Genomic DNA, 13320 nt, shown 5'->3' with positions numbered 1-13320 from the left:
TGCTTCCTTCTGGTTTTGATATGCAACTTACACCCTGCTTTATTTATAAGGTGAATTGAGAGAAACTGCATTATTAATTTTTCTCTTCTACTCTCTGAATAGGTTTGTCATTGTTACTTTCTCTACTATACATAGCCTCTCAGCCTCAAAGCAGTTTTAAGCAGCAGAAGCGCATAAATTATTTCTTGTGTATATAAAATGTAAAAATTGAGGTGTGAAAAATCCCGTGAATGCCAGTCAAATTAACTGGATAACTTAAAGCAAGTATGTACTTGCATAACCTATTTTATATTATTAAAAATAGTGGAGCTAGCCTTGACTTCTTAAAAATGTTAATAAAATTGCTAACTTTATACTTTGCAGCTTGTTATAAATGACAAACATTGAGATTTTTTTTAATTAAGCACTTAACACTTTTTATACATTCTCAACAAGATTATTATAGGGAGAAACATTTATTAGTACAAAAAATAAGGATAGGGTGTAATGTAAACCAGAAACAAGCAAGGGCATTCTAAGATGAGACTGCCCCATAACTCTATGCCTAAACTCTGCAGGATCCATTATCATTACAGTTAGGATTGCTGGACCATATTATATATGCTCAGCGGTTCAGCTGTAACTAATACAATAGTTAGTAACCATTTAGTAGCTGTGGAGTAAATGGAGAGCTGTCAACTGGTGGAAAGACTCAACAATGACCCAACCCAACTGCAATGAGTAAGACTCTTTTAAAAATTATTTTGGGTAGGGATTGTATCTCGGTTGCATGTGTATATAGTGGCTAGCACAATACAGCCTTATGGGCTACTGCAACATGAATAATAAAAGTTTATATGTACTAATAATGAAGGAAAATAAAACAATTTATTTAGCGTGTGCATAGTCGTCTAGCCAAGCGATGGCATCTTCAGTGGCATCATGCAGGTCTCCTAGGCCACTGCTGACCCTAGTCAGCAGGCATCCATCGACAATGTGCGTCATCGTCTGTATTGCACTGCAGCTGTGCAAAGAGGTGTCACAAAAGCCCCAGCGATACTGGTTGGCTGCATAGAGACCTTGCCTGGTCTTGAACCTGTTCAATGGGGACCACTGATGACAGGGCAGGTCAAAACCAGGCGGGCAGATTGTGGGGTCGGCAACGAGGGACTGGTTGGGGATTATAACAGATATCCATTCCTCTTGCCAGAGTGTTTCCACCTACCATCCTGGCATGGCGGATGAGACCATAATGGGCAACGTAATGGCAAACATGCAGCTGGTGGTTTAAAAAGGTCATTGTGCAGAGGCAGGCTTGGGTTGGCGCATACTTTCTCCAGTAATTTGCCAGTGGCAGCTTCTCGTCTGATATGAGAAGGAGCAATATTGCTCAGAGCTGGAAGCCATGGGAGTGGAGTTGGATGCAGGGTGGCGGCATGTAACTGCGTATCCATCAATTTGGTGTGTAACGATCGACTCCAAACTGGTGCACAGTACTCCCCCACCGAATACGAGGTGGCAAGAGCTGACGGCAGAGTTGGAGCACTGGCACCCCATGACGAACCTGCCAGTTTACTAAGAAGATTGTTACACGTCTTAACTTTAGCTGCTGTCTTCTTCAGGTGGGCATGGTAACTTAGTGTGCGGTCTAAGGTCATACCTAGACAGACCGGTTCTACTTCATGCTTCACCCTCTGACCATTCAGATAAACATTCAGTTCTCGGGTTGCGCTGGTGTGATGAAGATGGAACAAACTGGAGACTGTTTTTATGAAGCTTGGCTGGAGGCACCAAGTCTTACAGAAGTCAGCTAACTTTACCATGTCCCGGTTTAAGGTGGCATCAAGCTCATGAAACATCCAGGCCGGGGTACCGCAACAGATGTCGTCTGCGTAAATGAACTTTTGTGACTCCGTTGTTGGCAGGTCATTCATGTAAAGGTTGAACAGGGCTGGAGAATGCACAGAGCCCTGGGGTAACCCATTGCTCTGTCGTTTCCAAGCACTTGTCTTCTCCCCCATATGAACTCTGAACTGTCTGTCGCGGAGGAACAGTTCAATGATGCCTGTGACCCAAGGTAGCAGGACCCGTGATACCTTCACAAGCAGGCCAGTGTGCCATACCGTAACATACGCTGCTGTTAGATCGATGAAAACAGCACCTAATTTCAAGTTTCTCTGGAAGCCATTTTCAACAAATGTGGTCAGCGCGAGACATTGGTAAAACAATGAAAAAGTGAACAGAAAACTGTAGAATAGGGTGACCAGATGTCCCGACTTTATAGGGACAGTCCCAATTTTTGGGTCTTTTTCTTATATAGGCTTCTATTATCCCCTACCCCCGTCCCAATTTTTCAAATTTGCTGTCTGGTCACCCTGCTGTAGAAGGTGGAGTGGTGAACTCAGTCCATTGGTTTCTAGATTGGAGATTTACCCTTGAATATTCTCACCACTCTGTTTTTTGTTTGTTCGTTTGTTTGTTTGTTTGTTGGAGGGTATATGTGAGGGGAGTACTGAGCCGGAGTTAGTCTCTTCTTATCCAGGACCAAGCCATGCTTCTGCAGCCTATCACAGCCCTATAATTTATTTAGCTTATTTGGGGGAAAATTGTTCTTTTCCAAGTATTATTATGGCTTACCATTAATGTCATTATCTGCCAGTAATTTTAAATTTACAGCAGCTTTCACATGAGAGTCCAAAGCACCCATACAACTACAGAAACTGATTACAAATGATATAGAGCAGTGGTTCTCAACCAGGAGTATGCGTAGCATACTGGGTACAGTAGATGTTTTCCAGGGGGGGGTACATCAACTCATCTAGATATTTGCCTAGTTTTACAACAGGCCACATAAAAAGCACTAGCAAAGTCAGTACAAACTAAAATTTCATACAAACAATGACTTGTTTATTCTGCTCTATATATGATACACTAAAATTTATATTTATATTCCAATTGATTTCTTTTATAATTATATGGAAAAAATGAAAAAGTAAGCAATTTTTCAGTAATAGTTTGCTGTGATACTTTTTTTTATTTTTATGTCTGATTTTGTAAACAAATAGTTTTTAAGTGAGGTGAAGCATGGGGGTATGCAAGACAAATCAGACTCCTGAAAAGGGTACAGTAGTCTGGAAAGGTTGAGAGCCACTGATATAGAGCAGTTACTTCACCCTTCACTGAAATGCACCAGCCCTAGGGATGGAAGTTGGCAGTACTCTTCGATCAGTGTACACCAATAATATATAATTCTTCTGGACACAGAACAATGCTTTCCCCTGAAGGAGAATATTGGGTAAGTGAATCATTTACCCAATCAGAGTTTAGTTAGGACGTTAACACTCAAATGCTTAAGTAGACATGTTTGGATTCCACAAGGAGTGCAGTATAAATGTCCTTAATGCCTAGACACTTCCCCCCTCTGTGCTTGTGAAAAGGCCCTGGAGATTGTTGATGACCACAGACAATGAGAACTTTAACTTTCATCTCATGTTGATATGGGGGAGTGGCCAGAGAATAGCTCCAAGAATGATTAAAGGATTGGAACACATGCCCATGCTAGACTAGGGTTACCATATTTTGTGCCTCCAAATGGAGGACACTCCACGGCCCCGCCCCAGCCCCGCCCCCAGCCCCGCCCAACCCCGCCCCCTCCCCAAAGTCTCCGCCCCCTCCCCTGCTTCCCGCGAATATTTGATTCGCGGGAAGCCTGAAGCAGGTAAGGGGGGTGTGGGGGGAGGAGGCGCGGCCCAGGCTGGCCCCCCGGCGTTTCCAGCCTGGGTCAGCTCGGGCCCTGGGGTGCCGGCCCCGGCCGACCACCCCCGGCCCGCCCAGCACTGCCGGCCCCCGGCGGCCCGGCGCACCCCCCCGGCTCCCGGCCCCCCGCGGGCCCGGCTCCCCGCCGGCCCAGCTGACCGGCTCCCCGCGGGCCCGGCTGACCCGGCTCCCCGCCGGCCCGGCGGACCCGGCTCCCCGCCGGCCCGGCTCCCCGCGGGCCCGGCCGGCCCGGCTCCCTGCGGGCCCGGCTCCCCGCGGGCCCGGCTCCCCGCGGGCCCGGCCGACCCAGCTCCCCGCGGGCCCGGCCGACCCGGCTCCCCGCCGGCCCGGCTCCCCGCCGGCCCGGCTCCCCGCGGGCCCGGCCGACCCGGCTCCCCGCCGGCCCGGCTGACCGGCTCCCCGCGGGCCGGCTGACCTCCCGATTTTCCCGGACATGCCCGGCTTTTGGGGATTTCCCCCCAGACGGGGATTTGAGCCCCCAAAAGCCGGACATGTCCGGGAAAATCCGGACGTATGGTAACCCTACGGGTGGGGGTGGGGGGTCTGGGAGGGATTAGGGTACAGGAGGGGATTCCGACCTGGGGCAGGGGGTTGGGGTGCCGGGTGTGAGGTCTGGGAGGGAATTTGGGTGTGGGAGGGGGTTCCAACCTGGGGCAGGGTTTCTGGGTGCGAGCTCCAGCCAGGCGGCACTTACCTCAGCCAGCTCCTGATCAATGGCACACGGGTGCTAATGCAGGCTCCTGACCCCTGGTCTCCCTCCGCTGGCAGGCTCTGAGCAAGGCCTGCGCCGAGAACATGGATGACGAGCTCTCGATCCTGCTGACAGCACCCCCCAGCACAGACAAACTCCAGCACATCTTGGAGGTGAGCAGAATGGGGAGGGGCAGCAGGGGTTTTACCTTAGCCCTGGGGACTCCTAGAAAGAAGAGACTGGAAAATCCATGTTTCTATTGGATCCTTCCGAGTATGCATTCGTGATATAAACTCACTGGGTGACCTTGGGGTAACTCACTTCCCCCTTACGGCATCAGTCTTCTCCACTATCAAATCTACACTGGGGAAGAAGGACAGAAGCCCCGACAATCACCTTCACCTCTGGGTGTCTGGTCCTGGGAGCCGAAACCAACTGGACTATCTGCCCCATCTCCTAAACTGCCCTGTCTTTCCCTCCTAGGGCCTGGTCCTTAGTGCTCAACCTGGCCCCTTCCCAGCTTGTCCCTGACCTTTAAAGGACTCTCCAAGCCCCTCCCATGCCTGCTTCCCTTGGGGTCTCTCTCCTGGCTGAGCACAGGCTGCCCTTCTATCTCTCAGCAGGCCTGGGTCCTAATCACAGGCTGCGTCTTGTCACGTGACCCCCACACTTATTCCCTTCACCCTAGGGAGCTGCATCACCTGGGCCAGGTGCAGTTGAGCTCCAACCCCTTTCCTGGCCATCTCACCCTGGGACAGGTTGAAACTGGAAACCTGTGGGTAACAGTAACTGGTTGCTCGCAAAGGTGCTGAAGACACAATGGAAGAGGAAATCCTTTGGCCTGGATTGAAATTATTCCGACTGAAAGTGAATGAGAGAAAATAGGTCCAGAGTTCTCTTCCTAGCAGCAGAAAATGTAGCGATTGATAGAGGTTCAGGTCAGAAAGGACCATTATGTGCATCTAGTCGCCCCTCCTGTATAACTCAGGGCCTAGAATGTGACCAAGTGGTTCCTTCAGCCAACCATAGCATGGGACTGAGCCAGAGCATGTCTTTTGGAACGACATCCACATGCAGGAGAGCCAGCTGGCTACCAGAAAATCTCTCTTCTGCAGTGACGTGGGGTTAAGGGACACGGGGGAAAAGACATGGAGGCTGTGACTAAACTTAGAGCAGCAAGGCCAGGAAAACCAGGGTTAGGTCCCAGGCCTGGCTATCAGATCTACTGTTTTCTATTCCTGGCTTTGGGACCATGAGCGAGTCTCTGCACCGCTGAGTGCCTCGGTTTCCCCAGCTATCAAATGGAGCTAATCAAGGTTTTGTTTGTTCTCCCCATTTTACAGGGTGGGAAACCGAGACACAGTTGGGACCTGTCTACACTACAGGTCTGTCGTGCGTTTGTAATCTGCTGACCCCCACATGTTGTTCAGAGCCTATGGACAACACAGCTCCTAAAGGTACGTTTGTTCTGTGCTTATCCCCTATGTACCAGCAGGGCTGGACAGCATTTCTCACTGTGATGTGGGGAGCAGGTCCTGGGTACTAAGGGTCTGAAGAAGCTCTCAAGGACTAATTTTTTAAAATAATTGTTATCAATGAATTGGGAGAAAACATACAATCACTGCGGATAAGATTGGGGGGTGACAAAATACAGGCAGAGTGGTAATTCCTGATGGGGAGAGGGCAGTGATACAGAGCGATCTGGCTCATTCGGCCAGCTGGACCCATTCAAAGAAAACAAGTTTGAGCAGAGCCCAATGCAAGGTCCTATGCGTGGCAACAAGGCACGCCGGCCACACCTCCAGAATGGGGACGTGTATCCAGGAAAGCAGTGACTCTGAAAAGGATTTAGGGGCCAGAGTGGAGAAGCCACTCAACATGAGCTCCCAGTGTGATGCTGTGGTGAACAGGGCTAAAGCCATCATTAGACGAAGGAGCAGAGCCGTGAGTAGGATAGGGAGGTGACACAGCAGCAGTGAGACTGCTATTGGAATACTGCCTCCAGTGTTGGTGTCCTCCTTTGAAAAAGATGGTCCTAGAAATTGGAGCTGGGGCAGCAAAGAGCCACCAAATGTTCTGAGGGCTGGAGAAAAATGCCTTCTAGTGAGCTATTGAAAGAGCTCAACCTGTTTAGCTTATCAAAAGAAGATTGAAGGGGACTTCATTGAAGTGTTGATGTGCCTTAATGGAGAGAAAATACTGGGGATTAAAGGGCTCTCTAGTCTAGCAGAGAAAGGCAGTACAAGACCCAATGGCTGGAAGGTGAAAAGAGACAAATTCCTATGACAAATAAGGCACAAATATTCAACAGCGAGGATGATTGAACACAGGAAGAAGCTACCAAGGAAAGTGGTGGATTCTCCATCTCTTGATGTCATTAATAAAGACTAGATGCCTTTCCGGAATGTGTTTGCCCCAAAAGTAGCTATTGTGATAGACAGGAGGCCTGTGATATGCAGGGGGTCAGATTAGATGCTCTAACTGTCTCTTCTGGCCATAAAGTCTACTCATTTCTGAGAAACCGAGTGTAGCCTTGGGAGCAGCTTGTGATGTTTTACTGTCTAGCCGGCTTGCTTCCTAGAATGAACACTCATTGAGCGGGGTGATCCCCAGAGAGTAGCTCAAACCTCCAAAGTGTCTGCCCTGTGGCAGGACATTAACACTGCAGGGGAGGGGTGGGTGTGGCAGTGACATCACAAAGGCCTTTTGCAGGACCTCGGCCTATTGGCCAAAGGTGCAGGGGAGGTGGTGACCTCACAGAGGGATGCTGACATCAGCCAGGCAGGACAGGGGCGCAGAGCCAAGGAAACCTCAGAGACCCCTGTGGCTTTGCTTCAGCAAGTCTCCTCTCGAGATCTCTCTTTGAGGTCTGAGAGAGTATTTGGGTTCGTGTATGTGAGCACCAGGAGGAACCTCTTTTGAGTTTTCTCCTTTCTTTTTCCTGATTTCATTAGAAATCTGACGTCCCTGTTTAGAAGGTAAGAGCCTCCGAGAGGTTTGGAACCTGTTCAGTCTGCTGCATCTGGCTCCAGCTGAATTTTAGGCATGGAAAACACTAGCTTAAGGTGGCCAAATTTTATTCCCCACCTGGGATTTTGTCCCTTAGAATCTCTGGGGACATTAAGGTTTGTCCTTTTTCTTTTACCTTTTCCTCTATCCCTCCCTCCTTTCTTTTCATCTCTTACTTCTTTTGTCCTTTCCCTGTTCCCCTCCCACCACCAGGAGGGGTGTGTGTGTGTCATGGGGGTTGCTCTACAACTCCCATTGTGGGAGGTCCACCGAAAAATGTGGGGCTGAAATAGTGCTCAGACAGTGATCCCCAGCGGTGACCTGGGCCATCCTTTGGGCTCTCTGGTGAGAACCCTCATCCTCCCGCCCCTCGGTCTCTACCCTGATTGGCTGAGCAGGGGGTTATTGACAGGGAGGAGACTCAGGTCCCTGTTGTTTTCTTTTAAGACCAAGTAAATAGTCATAACCAGTCATATGTTCGACAAATTTTGCTGCGTCTCTGCAGTTCATTGTTTTCTCTAACATTCCAGTTCTCCTAAAATACTTGCTGAATAATTACTATGAACTCTTGCTGGTCTGGAACTCACTTGAGAGCACTTTATTCAGGTCATTCAATGTCTGAAATTCAAGATCCGATGGTTAGTTTGAAAATCAGGGCTCTTGGGTCCTATTCCCAACTCTGCCACGGACTGGCTGTGTGACCTAAGACAAGTCAATTCTCCTTTCTCAGCCTCAGCTTCTCCCTCTTTCAAGTAGGGATAACAATCCGCCCTATTTACCTCCCGGCAGGTGGAGAATGGGGATCTATTGGAGAGTGTCACTAGGAGCAGTGCATAAGATGAGGTGTCCTATCCTGTTTACTCAGATCAGATTAGGACATAATAGAATGGCTGAAATAGTCTATTTTATTTGTATTTTATTATGTTGCAATTGTTAAAAGCAGCACCTACTTAGCTCAGACTGAAACATCTTATCTAATTTTTGAGATCTAAGTATCTCCTCTTTGTGTAGCTCAAACCTCCAAAGTGTCTGCCCTGTGGCAGGACATTAACACTGCAGGGGAGGAGTGGGTGTGGCAGTGACATCACAAAGGTCTTTTGCAGGACCTCAGCCTATTGGTCAAAGGTGCTGGGGAGGTGGTGATCTCACAGAGAGATGCTGACATCAGCCAGGCAGGACAGGGGCGCAGGGCCAGGGAAACCTCAGAGTCCCCTGTAGCTTTGCTTCAGCAAGTCTCCTTCTCGAGGTCTCTCTTTGAGGACTGAGAGAGTATTTAGGTTCATGTACATGAGCGCCAGGAGGAACCTCTTTTGAGTTTTCTCTTTTCTTTTTCCTGATTTTACTAGAAAACAGACATCCCTGTTTAGAAGGTAAGAGCCTCCGAGAGGTTTGGAACCTGTTCAGTCTGATGCATCTGGCGCCAGCTGAATTCTAGGCATGGAAAACACTAGCTTAAGGTGGTCGAATTTTATTCCTCACCTGGGATTTTGTCCCTTAGAATCACTGGGGACATTAGGGTTTGTTCTTTTTGTTTTACCTTTTCCTCCATCCCTTCCTCCTTTCTCTTCATCTCTTAAGTCTTCTGTCCTTTCCTCTGTTCCCCTCCCACCACCAGGAGGACTCTGTGTGTGTGTCGTGGGGGGTGCTCTGCAGTGGGAACAGGGACAATTCTCCAACTTTGGGCAGTCGAGAGCCTGGGTGAGATAAGGGGCGTTAAAGCCCTTTGTGAAGGAGAAAGGGGAGTTTCACGGTGTTGAGCACCAAGGAATTCTAAACTTTGCTAAAACATCTAGTCTGCAGAAACCAGAAATGGTTGGGGCCACATTGTAACCATTGTCTTTTTTAAGCCCATTGAGGGATGTGAGTCCCACCCTTTTAGGTATCTGGGGTGCTGGGAGAAGAGAAGAGGTGCCTGTCTCCATTTTATGGCCTCAACAAACTAAGTGCTGTGCCCCAGTTCTCGTCAGAGATCCCTGAAAAAGAACGTCTTCCCATCCATTAACATACCTGGAAAGATACTGGAACCCCTTATTAAACAATCAGTTTGTCAGCACCTACAGGACAATTTGGTTCTTAGGACTAGTGAGCATGGACTTGTCAAGAACAAATCATTCCAAACCAATCCTAGCTCCTTCTTTGGCAGGGTTACGGGCCTAGTGAAGTAAACAGTAGATGTGATCCATCTTGGTGTTAATAAGGACATTCTCACAAACAAACTAGGGAGATGTGGTCTAGATGCAATTAGTATAATATGTGTGCACAGATGGTTGCAAGCCCCTACTCCAACAGCCCAGAACCAAACACTCCTTCTCCTGGGCAGTGCGCTCCGACCTCTAATGGTCAGATGCTGCTTAGCACTGTCAGAGCAGCTTTTGCTGGGGGATTCTCCCAGCACTTTCCAATAGTGGGAAAGTATGAAATCCCCATTTGACTGCTGGGGACAGAGCCTAGAGCGGGGAGCAACTTACCCAAAGTCCCACAGGTCAATAGGAAACTCAGGCGCAGGGCTGGGAGTCACTGCCCCTCCCACTCCCAGGTCACCGCCCAAGGGTGGCTCCTCTGGCAGAGGTGCGGGGAAGGGTCACTCTCTCCTGGCTGGGCTGTTCTTTTCACTCCAGTAACATTGCAACGGCTTTGGGGAGAGGCTCACTCCCAGGATCAGATACAGGAGGGGCAGCAGGGTCCAGGGAACAGGGGCTATTCCTGCCCTGCCACTGTCTGTCTGAGAAACCTTGGCCTTGTCATTCCCTGGCTCGGTGCCTCAGTTTCCATTCTCGCCAGCCTGTGCCTATTTCCCTGCAGTTTCACCTACGTGTTGGTGCCAGTCCCATCCCCGCACTGCACAGTCTAATACCGGCTCCTCTCTCTTGCCAGCACTATGACACCTGCCGTGGAGCCAGAGCTGGAGACCCACCTCCTCCGAGCTGCCCTGCACGCCGTCTTCACCCTGGGCATGGAGAAGGACACCACCCAAGTGCAGGTAGATCATGCTAAAGTCATGGATTGAAGAGCCAGCTGTCATCCTGCCATGAGTCCTTGCTAATTGCCTGCAGTGGGATGTGAATGAGAGAGGCCAGGATATGTGTTTGGGGGTCTCACCAGTGTTTCCCAGAGACCCCACTTCCCATCCTGTGGCAGGTGTAGCCCCACTTTCCCTAACTCTGACCCATGGCTCTCCCTTGCTTTCAGGATCTGCCTAGGGTCTTGCCAGACCTCCTGGATGCCATGCTGGGGAACCTGCTGGCAGAGTCCCCAGACACCGACAGGCTCCAGTACATCTTGGAGGTGAGCCCGATGAGAGAGGTGGGGACAATTTTACCTTCACTCTTAGATCCATTTTCCAGTCTGTCCTCCTAGCCGGGCCCCAAGTGGGCATCCTTGGTCAGGGCAGTCAGTGCAATGCCTCCTTTCCCCACAGCACATTAACTACTAGATCGTGTCCACGGTGCCGCGAGAGAGAGCCAGGGCCGTTAAGAGCAGCACTGCCCTGCTCAGATTCACCATCACCCTCCCTGAGTTTGACGTAAGTGACCTCTGACCCCAGCTTCCTGACTCCAGGCGTAGGTGATCTGGCTCCGACGGGCTGTAGGATCTGCTGCTGCAGGGGCTGTGGGTTAGGAGTGTTCCTCTTGGGGAGGCAGAGTCAGAGCAGAGAGTGAGCCTGGCTTGAGTCAAGTTCTTCTTGTCCTAGTTAAGTGGTGACTCTGGGCTTTTAAGGGGACTGTGCTCCAGGTTCATGCCTCCCTGTCATCCTGGAGCAGCTGGGGAAGCAAGTCCTCATGGAGGGCCCTGCAGAGGGGCTGAGGGGAAGGAGAGTCCTGGCCCGGGGGGGACTGGGAGCTGACAGGAAAATGCTGATGGAGTCCCCTCTCCCTCTCCCGTCCATTAGAACTCAGCGGAATTCCCCAGGATGGGTCACCACATGGCACAGCTAGCTCTGTCCGTCAGTGACCCAGCCAAGGACATCAGTCGGCAGGCCAGGGAGGGGGTTTACCGGCTCTACCAGCTGCTGCTGCACCAGAGGAGTAAGGAACCCAGCTGGGAAATGGCACCCGCTAGAAGAGTGAGACTGGGACCCCAGCCAATTTCTCTCAGATTGACCCCGGCTGGAGGATGAGTCTCTCTATCTCTTTCTGTGTTCCACACCACGCCCTGCAATTCTGTTGGGCCGGGCACGCAGCGAGGACTCTGCCCACTGTGCAGCCACCAATGGGATTGGAAGGACACAAGCCCTGCAACCAGAAGGACAAATGTGTGTGTGTGTGTCTCTCTCCCTGTCACCTACTCCCTCCTGGGGGAAACCCAGCAGCTGATGGGGGACAAGGTGAGCAGCTGCATTAGACTCAGGAGATTGGGGCGCGGCCCAGGCCTCATTCCCATCCTGTGGCCATTCGCTGGCCTGGCACAAGAAGCCTGGTGGGGAATGAAAGGGAGAGCAGGTGCTCCTGGGAAGGGAGATGAATTCACCTCCATGAGCAGGAGCGAGCCAGCTTGTCCCCGGAGCAGCTCCAGCCAGCTCTTTAGCCAGGCTAATTAATGACAAGCTTTGCCTCATCCCAGACTTATGTTCTTAGGACAGGGTGCTATCGCTCTTGGGAAGGGCAGGAGAGTCCCCCAAGTGCCCTCTGCGAGACTCTCCTGTCCCACAGGGCCGCACCCAATTCCTAGTGGTCTGGTGTCTGTGTCACCCGAGCCACCACCCAGAGTTGCTCCCATCACTGGCAGCCTGGGAGGCCAAGGACTGACGGGTGATGGCGTCTGACCAGGCAGGGCTGAGGCACATGGGCAGGGGACGCTTGCCCTGCTGCTGGCAAGGCTGGACCCGTTCTGGAGAGAACAGGAGGATTCAGTCAGCAGTAGGGTTACCATGTCTAATAAATAAAAAAAGAGGACCCTCCACGGGCCCTGGCCCCGCCCATTTTCCCACCCCTAGCCCCGCCCCAACTCCGCTCCTTCCCCGCCCTAACTCCGCCCCCTCCTCCCTCCCACTCCCAGCCATGGGGAGAGGGCTGCCACAGCGCTACCGGCTTCACGGTTTGCCGTGCAGCCCCCAGACCCTGCGCCCCCGGCCGGCACTTCCCCAGCGCAGCTGGAGCACGGGAGGGGAAGCGCTCACCCGGTAGCGCTGGCTCGTGCAGCTCGGCTCTTAAAGTCTGAGAGGGGAGGAGCGGAGCAGCTCAGCTGGAGCCCGGGAAGGGAAGTGCCTGGCCAGCGGCTCGGGGTCTGGAGGAAGGGGGGGTGCTGCCCGAAGCAAGTAGCGCTGGCTCGGGCAGCTCGGCTCTTAAAGTCTGAGAGGGGAGGAGCGGAGCAGAGCAGCCGCGGGAGAGGAAGTACCCGGCCAGCATTTTCCCGGACATGTTTGGCTTTTCGGCAATTCCCCCCGGACGGGGGTTTGATTGCCGAAAAGCAGGACATGTCCGGGAAAAAACGGACGTATGGTAACCCTAGTCAGCAGGGGCTGCCGATCCGTCCCATTCACCAGGGCTGCCATCCTGCGGCTTCAGCATTACTGGCTGGGGTGACTTGGGGAAAGGTCTCAACCTCCCCACATCCCACTTCACTGCTGCCAGAATCCCTCCTGCCCCCCCTCCCCGCTACAGTCCCCTCCCTACCCAACCTGCATGGGGCTGGAGGAGAGGGGTCTGAGAACTTGAGCTGTGGATTGGAGGTGGAACAGCTGTCAGGGGCACTGAGGGGGAAGTGGCAGGAGCTCCCCGTACAAGGAAGGGGGTTGCCACTGGAGGTCACTAGGAAGGACAACAAGACTCCATCCTGGGGGTCAGGAGGGGAAATCCATCCCTCAGAGGTGGGCAGAGGCTGGGTGGAAATGCTGCTGGTTCCAGGGGCCGTTAATCCCCCCTGAT

At 51.7% G+C, this 13320-nt stretch overlaps 1 long non-coding RNA gene across 3 annotated transcripts; it reads left to right on the top strand.

Moving 5' to 3' along the window:
• Nucleotides 1–4306: 4306 nt before the first annotated feature.
• Nucleotides 4307–12562, top strand: LOC135973948 (uncharacterized). 3 transcript variants are annotated; one of them, XR_010591059.1, is made up of 4 exons: nt 4307–4620; nt 5791–5904; nt 10331–10436; nt 10646–12562. It is a non-coding gene; the product is annotated as an uncharacterized LOC135973948 (long non-coding RNA). The 3 variants fall into 3 exon arrangements; XR_010591060.1 differs by having other exon boundaries at nt 10331–10979; nt 11346–12562; XR_010591058.1 differs by having other exon boundaries at nt 10331–12562.
• Nucleotides 12563–13320: the final 758 nt, after the last annotated feature.

This window comes from Chrysemys picta, chromosome 10 (assembly GCF_011386835.1).
Source record: "Chrysemys picta bellii isolate R12L10 chromosome 10, ASM1138683v2, whole genome shotgun sequence".
Lineage (NCBI taxonomy): Eukaryota > Metazoa > Chordata > Testudines > Emydidae > Chrysemys > Chrysemys picta.
Note: the sequence above shows the minus strand (reverse complement) of the source record. Positions and strands in the feature narration are given on the sequence as shown.